Genomic DNA, 12,008 nt, shown 5'->3' with positions numbered 1-12,008 from the left:
AATTGAGTAGTAATGAAATGAGGATTAATCAATAAAGAGAAATGTGTAAGTCAGCTGCTCGACTCATGTAGAGCAAAAATAGAGCTGTGCCTAAATGAGAGTACTCCTATGGAAACCATAGTTCAAATGTACGTATGTCTGTCATCCTATATAAAAACTCAGATAATGTGTTCTCCTAAGGTGCCAAAAACAGTGCTGGTTTGATAAAGAACATATTGACCCATATAAGGCCCTCGTGTCTGCCTTGAAAACTTTCCTTGGGGACCACCCAGAGGTACTTAATAAATGTAGATCATATTATAGGAGAACGTTGGTGAAAGGAATGCAAAGGCTAAGGGATGAAGCCTGAAGGCTCTCGTGGAAGCGAGCAGGCTAGTTGACTATGTGGCATTCTGGAGAATTGCAAGCAACCCATTTCTATTGGAGGACAAAGGTCACACATTAGAATCCAATATTCCTCCCAATATTTAGATTTCATATTTTTTCTGGTACGTTTTCAGGTGAGGAAAAGAGGTTTCAATCCACTCTAAAAGGGATATTGGGCTAGGATTGGCAGAGGGCTTAATCCTTTGAAACTGGGGAAGTTACTGATGCATTCAATGGATGTTATAAGGATAGGGCCCCAGGGCCAGATGGTGTCCAACTGGATTTATTTATTGGGTGTATTCACCTGTGAGCTCCACCGCTTACTAACGTCCTGAATGCCATCATCACTGTAGGCCCTCTTCCTAATAAAATAATGCCTTTTTTAAATGCAACACATTTTCCTAAAGGAAATTAAAATACACAAAAAAAACATGCAACGTGTACGTTTAATTTTTTTATTAAAATCTTACCCCCAAAATGTCACCTCAATACCATGCCCACAAGTGGGTGGATCAGCAAACAATGTTAAATTCAACTTCATGAGACAATGTGTCCCAAGATAAGGTACAAGACAGCATATCAATATTACCGATTTGGGTTAATAGATTAAAATGACCCTGCTCTGGCTACCCCCACTAAGTCAGTAACCCCAAGGACTAGTATGTTTAACCAGCTATGTACCTTTGTGGGGAGCTTCTCATAAATGTACATAGATGATTTAAAAAATCTAGTCAAATAAGTTTAGACTCAGTAAGTGCGAGTTCTTCAGTAGAATTAGAAATTTAGAATGATTTGTCACAATAATCCAAAAGGTACAATACAGGGATTGTAAGCGCAGATGCATAATGTAATGGACATGAAGGCTTTCAACAATAGGGCAATACAGAATTGTACTCAAAAACAAATCCCACATTAAAAGCCAAATCTGTAAGAATAGGACAGCATCACTAGTAGCATCGGAAAGGTCACTGGCTCACCCACAAATTGCAGGGTTTGTATTGGAATTCTTCTCATGGAATATAGTGACAACTGCACATTCTTCATGGTGTGAGCAAAAGAATACAATTTCAGCAAATCAGAGCACAGAATGTATAAGTGTCACACTACCTTACCACCTAAGTACTATCTCACAGAATGAGTATTGCTTCAGCCCCTCTATTGTAATGTCACTCAGAGATGGCAGAAGAAACTAGTTGTAAAACAACAGTGAACTATTGTGAACAAATGCAATACAGCGAGCAGGCAAAACATACCTAGAAGGATGAAACATTTCAGAGCCCATGTGAGAGAGTCTTCTTTGAGAACAACGTTTTCTGGAAACAAACAAACAAGACTTTGCTTTTTCAAGAAATTAATAAATCCTTTCTTCTTTTTTAAAACAGAAATATAGCTTCAAACTTCAAATCTGTGAATAAGTGTCTCACACATACAAACACAAAGATACGCACACATGCAAATCATGCACCTACTCTTGCAATTCATATTGCACATGCAGAAAACTCTGTTGTAGGTAAAACAATACACTCATACAAGTAGCTGCTGCCATGACACGAATGTAGGGGGATGGGGAATGGATGAACAGGGGGTGGGATGAAATAATTATTTTAAAAAATGTACCTTTCCTTTCCCTGCCGCTGCCTCCGATGTCCGCCTCAGTGCTCTCCCAGCAGTCTCTGGGAAAGCAGGCTCCCTACCCAATCCAGATGCTGCTCTCATGTTGTGAGAGCAGCACCAGGATTGGTCTGAGTGGCCTGCTCTGCCATTCAGACATTGCCTAGGAGGCTGAGGCTTTTCTCAAACCCGGCTGGAGAAATAGAAGTGTGCATGTAAGTTTGGCCAGCCTCGGTGTAAGTGCCCACCACTCCTCCCAGCCCGTCCCACACTAAATGCATGCACAAGACAGTCACAGAAAAATTAAATTATTTTTTTAATCATTTTATTTTTCTGTGACTGACGAGTTGGGTGACGCTCCTCCCCCATTACGGATAAGTCACCCCTGACTCATACACATATTCAAAATGACACCTCAATACCATATCCACTGATGGATGGGTCAGGAATATGTTAGGCCTGAATTTCAAGAGGTAATGTGTCCTGTGACAAGACACCACAATGCGTATTAAACATTTACAGCTAGATTCATCAAAGAAAAATGGGTTCGCAAAGGGCCAGATTCTGAGAATCTGGCCCTTTGCGAGCGCAATTTTTGCATTTGGGATTCATCATCCCAAATGCAGAAATCGCTAATTGCGAAATCGCTAAATTGCGAGGAATTGCATTTAAGGAATCTCTATTTGAGATTCCTTAAATGCAATTTATTAACCATTTTTAAATTGCGAATTCGCTATTTTTGCCCGCTATTTACCACAAAGTCAGCCTTCGTGGTAAATAGTGAAAACTTAGAAAAATGCACTTTAGTGCATTTTTCTAAGTTAGATGTTACACACACACATGTCCTTTGGACATGTGTGTGCGCAACAACAGTCTACATTGAAATTTCAGGGGTGCTACAGGGTGTCCTTTGGACACCCCTGGCACCCTTGAAATCGCATCCTTATTTGCGATTGGCCCATAAGAATGAATGGGGAGTTATTCCTTATTTGCGATTAGCAATTTGCTAATCGCAATAAGGAGGCTGTAGGAATCACATTTTTTGGGCGATTTCTACATGAATCCTGATTTGCAAGTCCTTAAAAGCGATTCCTTAATAATCGCTATTAAGGACTCGCAAATCGGGACATTGATGAATCTGGCCGATAGTCCATTTAGTAAGGACAGACCTAAAAAGTGAGTTTTAAAGTGAAATGAAATAAAGAGATTTATTACAAAAATTCAATAGATACAGTACACATATATAAAAATCAGCAGATGTATATGTCATTGTCATGAAGGCCCTTAATAATAAGGAATTAAAGAATAGTTAGCAAAATCAAGAAGTCTACTAAATCGCAATTAGCAACAACATCACTAAGAAATTGGGAAGCATCCTTAGTAGCATTGGTAAAGTCTCAAGAAAGTTCTGTCTTTCCGCTGAAACTGAGGGTTCATAAAGGAAATCTTCTCATTGAATGCAATTAAAACTGCAGATTCATCATTGAGTGAGCAAAAGAGTTACAATCTCAGCAAATCAAAGCACAGTTTTATTAAAAGTCATATTGCCTTACCAACAAAGCACTATTCCACCACATGAAAATTGATCCAGTCTCTCTATGCTAATGTTATTTGTAGGTGCCAGTACAAACTAGTTACAAAATAACAGCGAACTATTGCAAATGAAAGCAATATAGTGAGCTTGCAGAAGAGTCCTTTGGTCATTTTGCTACATTACAGAGCTTGTGCTGAAAAGCTTTCACCCAGAACAGTGATAACAACAGCAATGGCAATAAACAAATATAGCTGTGCATGACTGTGTGCTTAAGAAACAATAGACAGTGAACATGCAGGGGAGACATCCATTTTGAACAAGATGATGTTGAGGTCTAACTGAGGTCTAGTTACCATAATCCACAGAAAAGGCACATCAACATGTCACATTAAAATTGTTTCAAAAGCAATACCATCAAGTAAGTAGACACATGTAAAATTTTGAGTGTACCGACAATTTGCATGTTGTTATAAATACATAAAAACTGTAACAAACTCCTCCCTCTGATTATACTTTAATGACTAAAACCCCACAATTAGTTATAATACAGTCTTTATCAATGTCAGCTTTTTGCTATTTGATTCATCCAACAGCTTCAGATCATTATACTCTTGAAATCTGGCATCTTCCTTCTCAGTATTGCCCCATTTTCTCTAAGATGATCTCCTTTTTTCTTTACATCCACAATTTAGAAATATTAGTTCAGCTACTTTGAACATCAGAAAAAGAACAATTGCACAAATAAACACAATAATTATAGGGGTTAGTGGAGTTTTAAGCACACCCCCTGCCAGGTTATCAAACCACTCATCAACTTTATTCAACTCTTTCTATCTCACTAACCGAGCAACCTACCATTTCCCACAAGGCATACTCTACTAAAGCTCGAACTTTGAAATATTAGCCATGTTTAATACATAGGCAATATTAACCATACTGGCATCAGGAATCAAGGCACAACACTCTCTCACCATCATACCCTGCAAACACTGCCTTCCTTAATATCTGGTGGTAGGCAATTTTGCATGACCATTACACCTTTAGCAATTATTTCTGAATTAATCAAGTTTACTATTCAGGCGGTAATAGAAGCAAGCCAATCATCAAAAGTAGATAGTCTTCTAATTTTCACATCATTCATAGCTACACCAATAGATGGAATCATAGCTTTTCATATAGTTAGTGCTATCTGCCCAAAACCACGTTTCACGTTTACAACATCATTCATTTCATTCCCATGATAGACTCTAGGGAACATTAAATCCAGTTAGCAAAAACTCACCCAATTACATCATTGATTGAAAAAAGAAGTCGTACCACACACATTTCTCTAAGATTTAGGTATTCACCAGTCAAGAAATCATCACTGACAGCATAACTTCTTTCTCACTCATTCTTTCTCACAAATTCACCTCCCTTAGTTTCATGACGCACAAAACACAATTCTCCCTTTTTGTACATACTTCATTTTCAACCTTGAATGCAAATTCAGAGCCTAAACTCCTCTTCGGAATATGTTATTTGATTTTACCCAGGAAGATACTCCATAAAAGTGCTGAAATCAGACAAGTATGGTGATAGAAGCTCCTGATTATTAAATATACTAGCAAAAACATTACAAGAAAGACTACATTTCATTGGTGGCTGTTGGTATGTGGCTTCTTCACATGCAGAAGGGGGATAAAAATACATACCATACAATTTCTAGCTCCCATATTATCAGCATATTCTCTTAGCATTTCTGGAGAGATGTTATCATTAAGCCCACTAACTAATCAATCTTTTCCTATGTGTCAGTGTAATCGATTCAATGTCATTCTGTACTATAGTTAGTTCAACTTCTGTGGAAATATATCCTATTGGAGACATAAGGCACAACAATAAGCCAACCAGAGCTATTAATGCCACTATTAGTGAAAACGTGCTAATAATTTGACAGCACCTACAGTATGTAATTTATGTTGAGACACAAAAACTAAAATCAGAAAGAATTTCGAACTCAAAAATCAGTCTTCAAGAAATCCTTTTATCCAAAACCATAGTGCTTAATTTGTAAAACAAAAGAAAAAAGTGCTAGGGCTTCTGTCAAATGGCCACTTCACCTTGCACCACACATTGCCCCTGCCCTGCCGCCCAGGATAGTAACAACACAACTACTAACCATCACACTCCTACAAGTGTGACAATTCAGACTATTCCAATCCCCAAAGCAATAAGAATGGCTTGGGTGGCAAGTAATATAAATTTTTAAAGCATATTGAAGTAATAATTAACTGTTGTTGTGGACATCTCTAAATTAGCTAGACAGTGCCACCTTGTGACAGACTTTCCCAAGCACCAGTGTTGACAATTAAGTGCTTGTGCCGAGCACTGGAAACCACCAGTTCAAATTAAGCACTGATGAGTCTTATTTTCATTTTTTTAAACTATCATCAAAAACAAATACAGACTTCAACTTTATTTTTCAATTCCTTTGCCCAATTCATCTTCATCTGGGTACTTATACTGAAAACGAAACATTCCAAGTTTCAGGACAATTTGAATTTGAAAAGGTTCAAGGTGGCTCTTCTTCAAAGGGAAATTGGTAATAACTTGTTGATTGCTAATCTGCCTAATCTGGCTCTTCTAATTCTTTAGAAACCAATGCATTCTTCTTCTTGTTGGTCTTTGGTCAACAGGCGATTCACTCACTATTTTCTTTGTTGATTTCATTTACTTCTTTAATGACCATCTTTCATTTTTCCAGTGCTTTCTCTTGCAACTGGTTCTTTTCTGAAGGTCTCTAATTTTTTAATTTTTCCAGTGTTTTCGCCTGCAAGGAAACACAACTCTTGTATCTTCACTTGTGACAACTACTGAGTCTTCTTCACTTCTAGACAAACATCCTTTGACCAGCGTCAGCAACTCATTTCACTGTGAACTACTTTCTTTCCTCTTGGTCCCTGAGACTCAAAGCTTCAGCTGGAACTTGGTTTAGAGAACTATTTCTTCCTGCTGCAGCTCATGTCTTCAGAACAGCTTTACACTCTGATCTTCGACGTGAAACTGGCCACTAGTAACTTCAACAGCATCTTAGTCTTTTCTATGATCAGTAACTTTATCAGTTTCAAAATATTCTTCTTCCACCTCTGGATTCACGTGTGTGAACTTCAAACATATTTCACAGCAGTGTTAGTCACAAGCATGACTTGATAAGGATCCTTCCAAAGTTCCTCAATACAGCTCTTGTGGACATGCTTCGTCACCAAGATCCAGCCCCCAGGTGTAGTGGATGGCATTGAATTTCTTTGTCAGTGTTGTTTCTAAGTTCATCTGAAAAGAGATACATTTTACCACATGTTTGCAGTAATCTATTATGATGTCATCAGTTCTTAATTCCTCTTGCTGAAGGTAAGTAGGTTATTCTTATGGCTCTGTCCACCAACACTTCATGAGGTGAAAGTCCAGTCTTTTATCTGGGTATGTCAGATCAGTGGATGCAAACACTTTAGCCAGCTTGTTTTTGATAGTCCAATTCATCTTCTGTACAGTGCGGATGATTGAGGAGGATAACTAAAACAGGACTTGTGTTCAATCTGATGAGCTGTACAAATCAGTATAAGGATTTCAGTTTAAAAATCAGTTCCACAATCTTTCACAGTAGAATCTGTCAGGTACACCATGAATCAATTCAACAAAAGATTGGCAACTGTCATCCTGTTGCATCTTCTGGTAAGATAGCCTTCAAACCATTTAGAGGATAAGCAGACCATACAAGAACATATTAAGGCCATTGCAACTGGCAACTAAAAGAAGTCTGCTCCAGGTCTAATAAATGTCCCTTTAATTGTTCAATATGACTCATAAAAACCATTGTCCAGCTTCCCTGATTATTAATCTGACATATGACACATATCCAACACAGCTCTTCTGCAACAGCTCTGAATTTGATATTAAACCATTACTTTTCCAAAGTCCTGAGATGACATCCCTCCCTACACGAGTTTGGCTATGTAAATAATGAGCCACTAGGTGTAGCACTGAACTTGGCAGAACATCTTTACATTCAGGAGTAATCTAGATTTCACAGTGATTTCTCTTACATCCCAACCTTTCCCATTTGTGCTTTGCATCTTGTGGTACTTCCTCTCGAGATCCCTCTACTTGCTTAATGTGGTCTGTATCGGATTGAACAGTAAACAATTTATATCATATGTACTTTCCAAAACATTTTCATTTGATTCATTAGGTTCTCACTGTGACTTGATCATTTAATTTCACAGTTGCATTTTCAAGTGTACAATATTTTGCCACTTGATCAACAAAATGTGACTACATCATCACCAGCCCTAAGGGCCACACACTTGACCACAGCAATTTATTTTGGCTGTCTGGTTGCTTCAGAAAAATCACGAATATGGGAACCATTTCTGATGCAAGCACCAGAAGACATCACAAATGGCCCAAATCACCTACCATTCCAAATCCATGATGGTTGTCTGTGTGAATTGTCACATTTAAATCAAGTGCAAGGAAACAAGCTATTGCGAATAAATCAACTCTACCACGTATGCTGAAGTTACGTTAGACAGGTATTATGCCTTTGTCATACGGTTCAAGTAGGACTGTGTATCCGGAAAGCATAACCATCAGAATATGGGTACTGAGTCCATGTATATCATCCGAGTATGTTGACCTAACTCCTGGCCAGCTACCAGTGTGCCATCTGAACCACTAATTTCAGAAATGGAGCACACTACTGTAGCGGTTTTTCGTGCTCCAAGATGATCTCTCAGACAAGAACCATCTAAAAACAAGATCAAATAGCCATTTCAAGTGGATCATGTTTAATATCTGGTCTTGGCTAAGTATTTAATTCTATGACATGCATGCATGTATGTTCCGGTTCATCATCATCATCATCGTCGTTAGCTTGATTGCTATCTGAAACCAGTAGCAGAGTTACTAGATTCAGAGAATTACATCTTCTAATTGAGATATTTTAAGCTGCCAATATGATTTGCTCAAAACCTGTGAGGCGACTGTTTGTCGTGTGATGAGTTCTAGTTCTGACCATCAAAATTTCACAGAATATGGGGAAAACCCAATAGGTGGACGTCAAATTACTATTTTTTCACTTTATTCAATTTCAATACAACTGCAACCACTTTCAGGCAGCCATGAAGAGCTCCAGCGTCTGGACCTAATATAGCTGAGAAATATGTCTCATAATTCCTCCATGTTTTGAGAAAAGACAGATTAGGAGCTTTCACTCCTGAAATGGCAGAAAAGAAAGAATTCCTTATCACTCCAAATCCAGATGCACTACAGAAATTTTCTTTTAACTCTAGGTTGGCCCTCATACATTCATCTTCAACTGGCACTGGATATTTGATCTCACTGCGAGTCAGCCGTATTAAATGTTTTAAAGTCAGGGAATTGTTTGGAATCACTGACGATAGTAGGCAACTATTTCCATGAACATTCTTACCTCCCTCTTTGTGGTTGAAGGATTCATCTTCAGGATTGCATAAACGTGTTCTTTTGAGACTTTCCTCACTCATTTTTCTATATGATGTCCAAGGTAAATCGTCTCTTTTTCATGGTACTGTATCTTAGACGAAACTTTGTGACCATTGTGAGCAAGATGATTCAGAGGTGCAATTGTCTTCTGTGCCACAAGCAGGTCATCAATGTTTTGGAACAATTCTGAGTTACAGGGTAACTGCAAGTTTTCTAAATCTTTCTTCAGGATTTGATAAAAACCTGGGGACTTTCAGTATTCCCCTGTGGAAATCAACAGCAAACAAGAACTTTATTTTGAAACTGGAATGCAAAAGGATATTGACTATTCTCCTGCAGAGGAATGTAGAAGAAAGCTAAGCATAAGAGAATGACTGTACATAGTTCTGTCTCTGCAGAAATTTGAAACAATGTCACAGTGGAATTTGGTACCGCTGGACAAAATGGAATGACAATTGTATTTATTTTCCCTAGTTTCTGCTCCATTCTCCACTTACCATTTAGTTTTTAATAATCATTAATGGAGAGTTGCAAGGACTACCAAGTTCCTCTCCTAGAATAGCTTGTTCTATCATTTTTTCTATGATAACCTTGAAAAAGAGCATTGGGTTCTATCTGAATTTTTACTCATTTAGCACACTTGAACAATCCTACCGCTTTATCTGTGAAATCCCATACCTCCTCCAGTGCAGCCTGTTTAAAATTCATAGCCAGGTCACCTCTGTAAGAACTGGGAATAACTGAAATCTGGGGTATTGTGACTTTATTTTGAACACTAAGGGCCTGATTTAGATCTTGCGGACAGATTACTCCATCACAACGGTGATAGATATCCAGTCAACTGAAATATAAATTCCGTTATATACTATGGGATTAATATTTCGGCAGACAGGGAGTAAACCATACGCCGATATCTAAATCACGCCCTAAATTTTCATCTCAGATTTTAATTGCGACACCATCCAATGTGCAGTAAAGCATGTGGTTTCTCTTGAAGCAAGTCTCTGCCAAGCAAATTAACAGGGCTCAATCACTCAATTTGTTAGTTTACAATGAGCTTATTCTAACTAGGACATCTGCAGAAACCTGATTAACAATCTATTTATTGTATGGCCTACAGCTTGGACTGCTCTTCCTGACGGGTAGATTTAGAACTTCCACAGAACGAACTGCAGAGGGTTAAGTGTCAAATACAAAGGAATTGGGGTGGCTGTTAACCTCACCATCTACAAATGGATCACTCTGGTCTACCTCTAAGACTGCACCAATCATGGGGGGGGGCATGGCTAGCCAACACCCAAGGTGACAGCAAGGGAATGAAGCTCTGAGCTTCAGTTAAGTAATTTTCCTCCAAATCCCTTAATATATCCGTAGAGTCAGCCACAAGCATCGGCCTGGGGCCACTCCAGCTCATCAATCACCCGGTCTGGCAACAGAGATGATCCGTAAATACGGTCCAGAGAAATTGACGATGCAACGCTGGACCGAGGCCAGGAAGAAGCTCTGGCCATGACAACGTTTGGCGCCGCCCTTCACGACATCCGCTGCTGACGAGAGGGCCCATAGGCCCGGGACAGTGTTTTTCTCTGGGCGCCCCTGCCACTCATCAAATAGGAGGAAAAAAAGGGAGAGACAGGGAGATTCAAGAACACTCTCTTAGTCCCCGGTTTTTAGATATGTAACAAAAGAAGAGAGGTTAGTATGAGTCTCTAAAGCCACAGAGACGGAGCAAGTTTGCCAATCCAATTCGGATGGATAAGAAAGCCCTCACACACCGACCTAGTCAGTGTCATGCTTCATCATAGGGCCCCACCTCGGAGGCCGAGTGCCTCCTCGGTGTGCTACGACGCCAGGAGACTGCGGAGCTGGTTGTGTGATAGGGCGTGCAGTGAGGAATATCAAATAAAACGTGTCTAAAGGGTATCTCGAAAAAATATTTATTAATAGATCTCTACGGCACAATTAAATGGTTGTATGTGTCTGAATTAACAGCCAAAGATAATGAATTGGATTAATTCAAATTATTAGTCAGTCAACATGTTTCAGCCTTGTAAGTGGTTTAAGTTTACCTAGGCATTCATCAGGACTAGTGTAACCCCAGCGGTATGGACTCTCTAATCGTCCACCCTAACCTGAGGAGGTGAAAGTGAAAAAACAATATAAGTGAAAAAAGTGCAAAAAGATAAACGAAGGGGAGGGCAAACAATGGCCCAAACTCAACACTCCTGATTTAGGATGTTACCAAAAGTTTTGGGGTTTTGACAGGACTAGGAGTCCTGTCAAAACCCCAAAACTTTTGGTAACTTCACCAGTGCAGAATACCAAGCACAAGGGTGGAGGCATTGTGCTACAGAACACCACAGACTATGAAAAAACCTGTGCAGATCTGCTGCGAGACAACAGGAACTACACTCCACTAACCATGGATCCAACCCCGAACCTAACCAAGAAGATCACCACTCTAGTGAGACGGGCAGAGGAAAACGGCCACATCTCTAAGAATGAGGCAGATTTTCTGAATAGTAGCAGTGATGTAATTCCCTATTTTTACACACTGCCTAAGATGCATAAAAACAAACTTCCACCGCCTGGTCGTCCTATTGTATCGGGAATAGGTTCTCTTTTGGAACCTTTGTCTAGGTTTTGTGACCAATTTCTAAAACCCATTGTCCAATCGACTCCAACTTATCTAAAAGACACCAAAAGCCTGTTGCAACTCTTACTTGATATCACCTTTGCAGAGAATTCCATCACACTGGTAACGTTAGATGTTGAAAGTCTCTATACGAGCATTCCCCAGGACGATACCATCAAGGTCCTGGAAGAGTCACTCAACACCATTGATTGGAATTACCAAACACCGAAATCGTTCATAATTCAGTGCGCAACCATAGCACTTAAGGAGAACTATTTCTCCTTCATGAACCAACTATTTCTGCAATGCTCGGGCACTTCGATGGGCAGCACTTTTGCCCCGAGCATAGCTGGACTGTAC

This window comes from Lissotriton vulgaris, chromosome 9 (genome assembly GCF_964263255.1).
Source record: "Lissotriton vulgaris chromosome 9, aLisVul1.2, whole genome shotgun sequence".
NCBI classification, from domain to species: domain Eukaryota; kingdom Metazoa; phylum Chordata; class Amphibia; order Caudata; family Salamandridae; genus Lissotriton; species Lissotriton vulgaris.
This window is presented reverse-complemented; position numbering follows the sequence as displayed.